The sequence below is a fragment of the Bacillus rossius genome (assembly GCF_032445375.1).
Source record: "Bacillus rossius redtenbacheri isolate Brsri chromosome 9 unlocalized genomic scaffold, Brsri_v3 Brsri_v3_scf9_2, whole genome shotgun sequence".
Classification (NCBI taxonomy): domain Eukaryota; kingdom Metazoa; phylum Arthropoda; class Insecta; order Phasmatodea; family Bacillidae; genus Bacillus; species Bacillus rossius.
Genome location: NW_026962013.1, coordinates 7,188,877 through 7,200,917, shown reverse-complemented (window position 1 = coordinate 7,200,917; position 12,041 = coordinate 7,188,877). Strand labels below are relative to the sequence as shown.

The window sequence follows — 12,041 nt, the reverse complement described above, 5'->3', positions numbered from 1 at the left end:
TTTGGACATACGCCATTGCTAAAAACTTTTTCTGTTGAAGAGTAAAAAAATAAAAATAAAGAAATATATAAATAAAACCCAAAAAAAGACAAAAAACACAAAATTAAGCAAAAAAATTGCTGTTGTCAACAAGGATATAAACACCACAAAATATTCCGGGACAGGAATATGGTCAACAAAACAAAGAAAAACAAAGAAAAATGTACTAAGAGAACGAAAAAACCCCAAAAATAATGACGACACAGAAATATTGAACCCAAAAATTCAGCACAACGGTTGAAACGAAACAAAACACGACAAAACGAAAAGACGAAACAAACACAATAGTTTCCCAAAACAGAATAGAACGATAAAAAAAACCACAAATGATGACAGCACAAAAATATTGAACCCAAAAGAATTCAGCACAACAGTTGAGACGAGACAAAAAACACGACAAAACGGAAAAGACGAAACTAACACAATAGTTTTACCAAAACAGAAACAAGCGACGTTTCGGGAACTGCAATCTGCTCCCGTCCTCAGGCAGAGACGCACATGGTACGAAAACACAGGTGCGACTCGTACCAAATTGTTTTTCTCTCTTTCTTCACCATTATACCACTTACGATATAGGCTACTTACGGGTCGAGGTTTGATTTGCGAAAGAAGTTTCACTTCTATTAGGTACATGTACTGAGTTACACGTGCTCACACACACACACACACACACACACACACACACACACACATATATATATATATACATTGTTTTAGGGAAAGAGTAAGTATATTTTCGTCCATGCTGTAGACGGATGAACCCGAAAATCCCCGAAGTTACACCACGTAGCAGCCCGTCGGGAAGCCTTCTTTTCACAGACGAGAGAGCCAAAACCCGAAGTTCACCGAAGTTCATGTTTTTTCCCCCCGTATCTTTAATGTAGCTATCCTAACCAAATCAACCGTCCACAATATGTTTTAAAGTATTTCTGATGTAGCTAACCTAACCTAATTGACCATTAGTATCATTTTATCAACACCGCCATATTTATTTACAATGAAGCAAAAAAAAAAAAAAGACCCGAAGATGCACGATTGGGCGTTTGGCTCTCTCGTCTGTGAAGAAAAAAAAAAGGCTTCCCCAGCCCGTCTGGAAGGCACCTTTCGGATATCTGCCCATCACACCCAGGCAGTGGCGTAGCCAGGATCTGTGTATGGGGGGTGTTAAGAAGCATGCCCCCCCCCCTATCCCCTGGATTAAATCGGGGGGTCCTTTCCCGGGAAAATTTGGATTTTAAGGTGTAAAATAGTGCTATTTTAGCAATTTTCGGTACTTAAATTTAAATATTGTAAAGGTAAAATTTTTTATTAATTTTAATATGAAATTTGTTTGAGTAATGAATAAGAAATTAATTAAAGATTTGGAGCTAAGGGGGGGGGGGGGTGAACCCCTAAACCCCCCCTGGCTACGCCCCTGCACCCAGGCCCGCGGAGCTCTGCGCGAGCGAATTACGTGCCGGGGAGACCAGGGGATGCTGGGGAGAGAGGAGGACATCATTCCAGGAACTCCCGACGTCCTGTAGTGCAACCCATGCGAGGGGCACGCGACCTCATCCCGGTCCCGCTCTTCAGGAGGGGTTGGGGGGGGGGGGGGGTTGGTTTTCCCGAGGGAGAGGAAGGAGAACACCGCGGTTCAATACCGAAGCCATAATATCCGGGCCCCTTGTTCCTCCCCCGCCTGTCCCCGCGTCACGGAACACCGGCAGAGAGATTTCATTCCGTTCCCTCGGCACGAAGACGAGATTAGGACACGCGCAGCGGTGCGTTCCTGGGAGGCACAAGGATTTGTGCGAGTTCATTGATACACTGGGGAAAAAAATGGGAGTTCATTGATACACTGGAAAAAAAATGGGAGTTCATTGATACACTGGAAAAGAATGGGAGTTCATTGATACACTGGAAAAAAAAATGGACGAGTGTACTATGTATGCGCGTTAGAAGTTATACTTACTTGGCGTAGTAAAAAAAAAAAAAGCATGCTAATAATTAATGGAAATAAAATTAGACTTAACTACCAAAGCGTACATTTGTGTGTAATTTTAAAGTGTCATTTATAATGGTTCAGAGACTAAACGGGTACACGATAAATATGTTTTTCATCATCATCATCATTCACTATAAGTAGTTTATTGTTTCTGATTATTTTCTGAGTCTAAAATATATTTGAAATTTCATGAGTCTGAAGATTGTGTTTATTATTCGTAGAACCAGTATTAAAATTCCTCCTTTTAATTTGTGAAGTTAACATGGCACCCGAAAGAGCTAGTTCTTTCTTATATCAGAATAAAAATTTTAATCTTCTCCAAGTGAGGCATTCTTCATACAAGAATCAACCAAAGAACATAAAAAAAACATTACCGAATCACGTGCGATCAGAAGAGAAAGTGAACTATGGGAGCAGCCAATGAACACCTTGGGTTGAATAGATGATTGTGCACAGGTTTGGGGATTCTTACACAACACCAGAAAATAATGCTGTTTGGTAGGTTTCTAGTTATTTGTGGTGTAAGCGATTCACATGCAGCGCAAACGAAAAAAAATACAAGAAGTCTTTCACAAAGAAATGTACCAATGGAAAAGTATGGATATAGCATAAACAGGACTCCAAAGAATATGCGGAGATTCCGAGTCTCTAATTATGATTACGTCCTTAATTTGCCAAGAACTTAGCATTTTAACATGGAACTTTCCAGTTGTATCCATTACATATGAGTTATTGGAGATTGTACAGAACACACGGGACATGGTTTCTATTTAAATGTAATATTAATTCATACGCGTGGGGCCCACGGATTAGTTTCAGAATTCAGAAATGATACGGGTGATCCCCGTGCTCCCGCCACGACACCTGCCCGACGGGCGACCTGTTGTTCGACTGGCCAACTCGTCGAAACTTCCACCTCCCACTCCCCCACTACCCACTATCCCCACCCCACCGCTGATCAGCCAGGCAATCCCCCCTCCAAGTCAACTCCCACTGCTGCGCCTCCGCACCCCTCCAAGCTGAAGAGAGGCGAGGACGTGGGTATGACGCGAGATGACACCAGTCCAAGGTCCGCGGGTCCAATTTCACGGCCCGTCGCGCTCCGTCAGTCGCCTGCGAGGCGACCTGTGAGTGGCTGATCGGCTGTGGCTCCACCCCTTCTCAGCCCCTTCCCCCCCGCACCCTCACCACTGCTACAGACTAGCAGCGAGCATGTCAACGTCGCGCTTGTGCAGCCCTTGGCAAGGGGGAAGGGGGTGAGAGACAGATAAGGAAAGGATCCAGATGAAGAATATTTTTTAGGTTTAGGGGAGGGGGGTGAAGACAAAGGGAAAATGGGGGAATCACACTATAGGGTGGGGCAAAAGGTGTGTATTGAGTTTGAAGGGATATATTAAAAAAAAAAAAAAACAGCAACTTAAAGAAATAAAGTTTATTTTATTGGGACCAGGGTACATCTGACATTTTCTTTTGTCAAGACCTGACGATCACATCAGGAAGACGGTGGCCATCAGCAGCGATGCGTTGATGAAGGCGATTTCGGAACTCTTCGGCCGCTTCTCGGCACGTGTTTCGAGGCGTGTAGCGGTGATTCCCTCCCGAATTCGCATCTTAATTTCTTCCAAGGTGTGAGAAGGATGATTGAAATCATTTTCCTTGCGGTAACCCCACATGAAGAAGTCACATACCTCCAATCCGGTCAGCGCGGGCCGCCCCACGTCACCTCAGAGCGTTGTATTTATTTAACAATAATGATTCAAAATTAAATAAATATTGTTGATTTATTCGTTAAAACCCCCTCCTAAACAATATTTCTGTATACACCACTAAAAAAGTACAATAAATTTGATAATATAACAAACAGTCTGATCTACTCCCGACAAATCAGTGGCTGTAAAAATCATTGATAAAAATTTAGAAATGTTGCCCAATGTGGACCGCGTATGTATTAACTCATTTCTACGGCACACCCAATAATTATGGTATACAGTACTTGAATTATGGCACGATAAGGTGATAATAATTATACGCAGGCGGGGTTTTCGGGATAAAAATGTACGTGCTGCAGACACAAATTATGGTACAGCCTCCTAACCACACAACCTCCTCTTCTCTTCCCTCATCCAGTTTCGCCTGCAGCGATCGTCATATGTCGACGAACATGTATGACGTCCCGACCGCCATTTTGATTCAATTTTTCGCTGCCAGGCGGCGCTAGTGTCGACTGCAGATGTCCGCAACCTTGGCTGACGTCACGGATCACAGCTAGTTCTAGGTTCTGTCGTGGGGAAGCGCTAGTGTAGCAGTGTGTTATATATTTTATTTAAAGTTGTATAAATAGGGACTGGAAAAATTCCATAATCCCGTACATGCTCATTGGTTATTTATTGACTTGTGAAACCTGTCAACTGGGATGCTTGCGATTCGATACTTCTGTGGTTGAAGGTTTTTCGTTGGCTCAGATTCGTTCAGATAAACTGTGAGCCAATCACAGAAGCAATATGAAAGTACATGCTTTGAATTCTATGCATGCCAAGAAATGAATCCGCGAATTATTCCGGTCTCTATGTATAAATAAAACCCATGAGCACCGAAGTGATGTTTAGAGACCGGAAAAATTCGCGGATTAATTTCGTGATTAGTCTAGAATCCAAAAACGTTTGCCCTTTTGCTGCATAAGTGATTGGGCCACAGTTTATCTGAATGATACTCGGCCAATGAAAAACCTTTAAAAAAATAAGTATCGAATCACTAGCGTCCCAGTTAACAGGTGTCACGAGTCAGTAGCCAATGAGCAAGTGTAATTTTCCCGCGTGCATGGAGGATCATGCAGTATATCCTACAGGTCATTGAAATCGCGAATTTTTCCGGTCTCAATGTGATGTTGCTGGTCCAAGAAACATTCGAGGCCCAACGGGTAGTCACGTTACTTTGGTTTTCGGCCTGCTGCCGAACAACAACGCGATTTCCGCACGTCTGGAAATCACTTTTGCGAACCCCTGCGCGGATTTGTCAGGTCCAGGAGTGCTCGGCTCTGGAAAGAAGCGGTGACGGGCACAGAGATAAGTGTCCCCGTAAGTGCTGTGTGCTCTGGGCGGCCGTGATAAATGGACAGTTTGCAGCAGAAGCCGTCGTGAGGTGCGGTTGTTGGCCGCGGTTAGAGGGGAGGTTGAAGGCTGGCAAAAGGAGGAGGCAGGATTCAGTGCGACGCAAGGTGATGATGAATGGCCTCTGCATATCTGGAGTGCAAATCTCTCCCGCCCCTCCCCCCACACCAACTCTCCCGTACATTCCACGCCCCCCCTCCTCCTGTCCTGCTCCCGAGGTCACTCCCAGCAAAAAAAAAAAAAAAAGGTGCCGTTGTTAGAATGATTAACTAAAAAATTGGTTGTCTATAAAGTCGGTTTACGGACGATAGTTTAACGTGACAACGTCATAACAAAACATTTATGAAATGATTGCATACTTTTATGAATAAAATTTAATCATTTTTATTTTAATAATAAAAGAATAAATACTTGAAATTATACTAGTAATCAGATTTTTAAAATGCAAGATTAATTAAACTTTATTGCCGAAATTGTTGTTTGTAATAAGCAATGAAAACCACATTGACTTTTCACTTCACTTTATAAACAGTCGAGTGGAAGAGAGATAGACGCGGCGCAAGCGTACAATGAGCGTAACGGGACACAGCGTAACGGAACAGTGTGCGTAACGGGACACTTTTTAGTGCGTGCAGCCGGCGTTCGTCGATTTATTAGACGTTGTCACGTCAAAAAACCTGAAGGGAACATGGAGCCGGTTTTCCCAGTGGCTACACGTCCAATTGAACTCGGAAAAAAAAAATCCATACTTTAAAAGTTACTTTATGTTACTTTATATTGACATAAAGAATTTTATTTAATTCTTGCAGTCTATTCGCCCCGGGTCTCGATCCTGAACTCCAGAATACAACACACTCCTCACTGTCGGGCAAGAATTAGTAAAAAGACTGTACAGTGCTGCATTTTCCGTTGCGGTGGCAACTACAGCATTTTGAAGTGAAAACTTCCATGGAAAGGTTTGGTTAGGGAGTAAATTCATGTAGGTAAGTCGTCATCGACATGGTCAAGTGACCTGTTTTGTTGTGTAGTAATTTTTTTGATACGTCTCTGATTTTTTTCAAAAAATATTTTCGTATGTTACACAATTATATTTTACAAAGTTAGTATTTCTTATTTCAAATTATATTTGTATTTTCTTAATTCTATTATTAATATTAATAATAGTTACTTTGATTTACAAGTTTTATTTTAAGGCTATCCACTGTAATTAAATAAGGAAAATACGTTTGTAGGTATATATTTACAATAGTGTAAGTATGATTTTAAATATTTTATTGTGTACTTTATTGTTTCGTGTTACCGTTAAAGTGGATGACTGAAGTGTTGAATTTTACATCTAAGGTGCATGACGTTCACGCATGCATTTTAATTTTATTTTTAAAAATAAGATTACATTTCAGTTGTACAATGTGACGGACGAATGATACTACTGTCGGTTACACTGCCCTCAATAATTCAACTCGCCACCTAGCAGTCTTTTATTCGCCATTCCCATTTCTCTTCCCCTTCATCAACTTCTTCCAATTCCGGGCTTGTAATGGACATCGTATGCAATTTCCCGTGTCGCTGGAAATTCACGGTTCAGTAATTAAAGTGGCGGGAAAAAATGAAAAGGTGACAATTATTTTTATGTGACACTTCTTTTTTTTTAAAGTAGAGATAATTTTTTTTAAGTAAGATTTTAAGCTACAGATTGTTCCCTTGTAATTGGCGGCCGTCTGCAAGAGAAGCCATTGCCCTATTCGGCCGGTCCAATCAGGACGCGTTTTCTTGGTGTGTTGACATTAGACATGCACTATGAAATAAACCCAGTCAACCCCAAGGAACACAGAAAAAACCTCAATGTTGTAATTCATTGATTGTTTGAAAATGTTTGGAAAAAAAAACCTGGACCTATACGAAATGCACTATCCACCGGAAAAGCAAAATCCAAACGACCTTTTCAGTAGCGTCTAGTTGGCAACGCGATGGAAATAGAAAAAAATCTTTACCAATCGGGAACTCTTCTCACGTTCGTTAAGTTTATCACGCTGACGTCATAGATTTGTCGAACTTGATTGGTTAGAAAAAAAAATTGGTTGTCTGCAAAGTCGGTTTACGGACGATAGTTTAACGTGACATAACACAACATTGATGAAACGATTGCATACTATATGAATAAAATTTAATCATTTTTATTTTAGTAATAAAAAATAAATACTTGAAATTATACTAGTAATCAGATTTTTAAAATGCAAGAATAATTAACCTTCATTGCCGAAATTGTTGTTGTAATAAGCAAAGAAAACCAAATTAACTTTTCACTTCACTTTATAAACAGTCGAGTGGAAGAGAGATAGATGCGGCACAAGCGTACAATGAGCGTAACGGGATTCAGCGTAACGGAACAAAGTGTGTAACGGGACACAGCGTAACGGAACAATGTGCGCAACGGGACACTTTTTCGTGCGTGCAGCCGGCGTTCATCGATTTATTAAACGTTGTCACGTCAAAAAAAAAAAATTAATTCACGACGTGTTAATCGCGTGGCGCCTGCTCCATGACAGTGGTTCCAACTCCAGAAGACATGGGCTCAAACGAGGACCACGCTTTGATGGAAAAACGCAGGAAACAATATCTGTACTTCTGCAAAACATTCCTTTGGAAACCAGTATCCTAGAAATAGTTCGTAACACCACAAGAAATATATTGTCAATTTGTACAACACAAGGCTACGGTTATTTTTTTTCTTTTAATAAATACGTTATTCGAAATAATACTGAGTATTTATTTCGAAAATTGGCGCATAAAATTATATTTCAATTGATTTTTCATTCAAGCATATTTTTTTTCCTCTCAAACCACGGAAAAGATAATCGAAAATTCAACCGTTTGACTTTATTTTGTTTTGTTATGCTTATTTATGTGCGCAGTTAATACTGGAGAGAATCTATTTACAAATAACATTTACTATTGGAGGTACCGGGACGACATAAAGCGTAAATGACCGAGTGGGAATCCGAAGCCAGTATTTCTGCGAATACTATTTTAAAGTGATCCATTCTTTAATGTACAAATATATGTTATTTTACTTGAATACTTCTGTTCCATTTACAAAAAACAAATTGGTTGTCTGTAAAGTCGGTTTACGGACGATAGTTTAACGTGACAACGTCATAACAAAACATTGATGAAATGATTGCATACTTTTATGAATAAAATTGAATCATTTTTATTGAATTATCACTATTTTGTATGGATACAAAGAAGGAGTGAAATGAAATCTACAATTTAATTGATAAATTTACTTTTATTTGCACTCATTAATTCAAATATGTTTATTACTTTAACGAAGAGATTATTTTAACTATAACTTTTATACATGTTTGCTATTTAACTTCTTCCAATCTGTGTTATTCTGTTAACTAAGGATAGGACGATGATAGGAAAAGTGGGAAACGAATGGGAGTGTTTCAAGTTTAATGTGCCTCGAAAAAGTCAAATCGATGGTTGTTCCAATCGAGTGGAAGAGAGATAGATGCGGCGCAAGCGTACAATGAGCGTAACGGGACAATGTGCGTAACTGGACAATGAGTCATCCTTTTTCGTGCGTGCAGCCGGCGTTCATCGATTTATTAGACGCTGTCACGTCAAAAAAACTTACACAGTAGCACGGTTGACGGCGAGGCAGCGGAAACCTCAAGATAATGCGCGCGCACGCGAGAAAGTGTTTCATGTGATCCGTCTCCACGCGACGGGAGCAATTCCGCTGTCGGGGCGGTGCGGTGGTCAGGCGACAAAATGAAAACCGTTACAAATTTATCACTTGGCCTTTTTTTTTTCCTCCGATGGCGACATTCCCGAATGCCAAAACGTTGTAGGCAGCTGCAAAAGGCAATTTTTGACACGAAATGTCACTACGAGTTTTAGACCAAACCACGTGGCGTGCATTGAAAAAAGAAAAACGTTTTATGAACGCCGAAAAATATTTTTTTTTGCAAATACAGACTCTGTGGAATATATATATTTTTTTACGGCAACATAAAAAAAACCTTAATAGTGACAGAAATATTTTACCAACGCAAATAGGTTTTTGATGGGGAAAAAAATGATTCCCAGGACATTTGCATGTTAAAACTTTGTAGCATTCTTCCATGTTTCGTTGTTACATTTCTACTGTCAGAACACCAATCACAGCCGTTCAGTGCGGAAGCGAACGCGTCCTGATTGGCCCGGCCAAACCGGGCAATGCACGTTTCTTGCAGTCAACCCTTACTTCGGTCTAATGGGTATAGAGACCGGAAAAAATTCGCGGATTCATTTCGTGATAGGCTGAAATTCAAACATGTGTATAATTCTGCTGGTTCTGCTATTGGCTCGCGGTTTAACTGGAGCTCTCTGGGCAAATGAGAGACTATCGACCAAAGAAGCGTCGAATCACAAGCTACCCAGTGGAGACGACTCACAATTTAGTAACCAATGAACACGCGTGTTCACTTGAGAAGTGCAGAGGATAATGGAGGCTATCCTAGAGGTCATTGAATCCGCGAATTATTCCGGTCCCTACCCTAGGTCACTTTGTGGACACTACGACAAGCCAAAAAAATTGCATGTAAAACATGGTTATGTGCCCTGAAAAAAATTTTAAGGTCATGGAAATCAAATTTTGAGCCCCTAAACTCATGAAGTATGTTTAAGGGCATCGTGTACTGGGGTAAACACACACGATGCGTTAGAACTTCAAAAGAAACTACGCGATTTGTAAACTGCTCTAGATATCCGAGTGGTGTTTATTTACGAAAATATTTTAATGATACGCGGACGGTGGAAAGTAGTTCTGTTTCCGTATTTATTTTTTAAACTGTATTTTTATGAGAGTGAAAATGGCTATAGAGCGCGAGTTTCAAAGAGTAATTTTAGGGGCATAGAACTCCTGCTAAAGATTTTCAAAGCACTCAAGTGACTTGCATTACACCTTCATCTTCATCTACGCACCACAAAAAAATTTTGAACACCTTCTCATGCACGACGAGAAGACTGCCCTGCGCTTAGAGACGATACTGTGCTGAAAGCACCAGCGAGCGTCGCACTTATCATCCCGCCTCGCCAACACAACTTCACACACTTTTCCATCGCCCCCGGCGGAATTATTCGATTATGGTAGTCTTCCAGTATGGCAGTCTTCCGTCGAACCCCGTCAAAACAGGAAGAAATGTGCCATAATGGAAAACTACCATATTTTTATTTTTACTGATCGTAGTGATAAGTATACAGTGCTGCTACCTATAACCCATTTTTGTAAATATTTGTTTCTATTAGTGCGCGATCTGTTGAGTTAATTTATGACTGGAACTACAGAAAGTCACCGTCAGAAGCGCTATCTGTAACTTTTTAAGTTTACCTAAGAAACAACTAGGGGTTTTAAAGCGCTACCTAGCAATGTAGCCTATTCTTCACACTACTTCGAGAGAAAAGCAGCTATAATCATTCCATGGAGTGTATAAGAAAATATGGCAGAATTCCATCTAGTCCTTTAAAATTATGGCAGTTTTCAGTTGTGGTACTTTTACACCTTTTTCGAAGAGGCCAGGCGGAATACTGTCATTAGGGTAGTTTTCCAGTATGGTAGTCTTCCGTCGCCCCTAAAACATGTATTTCATTTATGCAAAAATAACCATAGCCATGCACAGCGTTACAATATATTTCTTGAAGTATTACAAACAATTTCTTGGAAAATGGTTTCCAAAAGAATTCTTTGTGAAAGTATAGAATTTTTTCCCCCCTCTTTAACGTATACCTAACAGTTGGGGATCTATTATTCCGAAGCTGAGGCGCCTACAAACTACCAGCCCGCGGCCAGCTCGGATAACGGCCGGGCCAGCCCGCGAACCTCGCTTACGGAACACGACCTGAAAGACAGACTCTGCGGGGCTTAAGCCCCTCGTCACCATCCGGCATCAGCCCGACGATGCCACTCAGCCAGCCAAGCAATTCACGACATGATTTCATCCGTCCGTCGAAATATTATTCCCAAGTAAGGGATATACGAACAATCGATGTTGATCTCTAAGAGACTTATTTCGATTTTTTTTACTATTAATATCGTGATTTTTGTACGTACGTATTGTATTAGCATATTCTCGGGAAAATAGCACAGTCGTGAGCGAGTTGCTTGGACATAAGGACCGCAATGTTATTATACGAAACATCCGAACCGCACCGCAGGCCAGTGTTCCAGCAACAATTGACACTCGCGGCTAAAACCACAGATGTAATCCATCCGTCCGTCCGCCAGAAGTACGTATGAGTTTTACCAAACCTGCGAGGGGCCTGACGGATGAAATTATTTCGGGCCCTCCGACCGCCTTCAGGTCACGTGACCAACGGTTTATTGTAACTCCGCCCTTCAAATGTGTTCGATGGAGGGTTCCGTGTCAGGGAAGAAGCTGGGTGCGTCCCTGGTCGAAGTCCACTCGTCCAACCACGCCGGGAACTAAGTCTTGCATCGCGTGCTCTGATAAGGGCAACTCACGTATCTTAAAAAGTACAATCTTAAGTTTCGGTCTCACACACCACGTCTGCTGCATCATGTTTATATAATTACTTTTCAAGTTAATTGATCACCCTCTCTTGCATTTTATTTATCGTCTGAAATTTCCTCAACATATATTTGTCTGAATATTACATAATAACGGTAAAACTTCACTCGTATTCATAATTATGATTTTTTACAGCTTGATAATAACTTTTACTATATAGATACATATATGTGTGTGTGTGACTTAACAACAAATGCAAGAGAGCCGGTGGAATAAATATTCTTATGAGTGGGGAAAAACGGGTTCGTAATGATAGCCCGATTCGTTTTATACAGTTTTATTTGCTACTAATATTCACATTACTAATAAATCACTCGCACTTAAAAATGTCGG

At 40.8% G+C, this 12,041-nt stretch overlaps 1 protein-coding gene across 1 annotated transcript in view; it reads left to right on the top strand.

Moving 5' to 3' along the window:
- Positions 1-12,041, top strand: part of LOC134542847 (nucleolar protein 58-like) — a 171,683-nt gene that overhangs the window by 85,453 nt on the left and 74,189 nt on the right. The gene's annotated exons all lie outside the window — the stretch shown is intronic.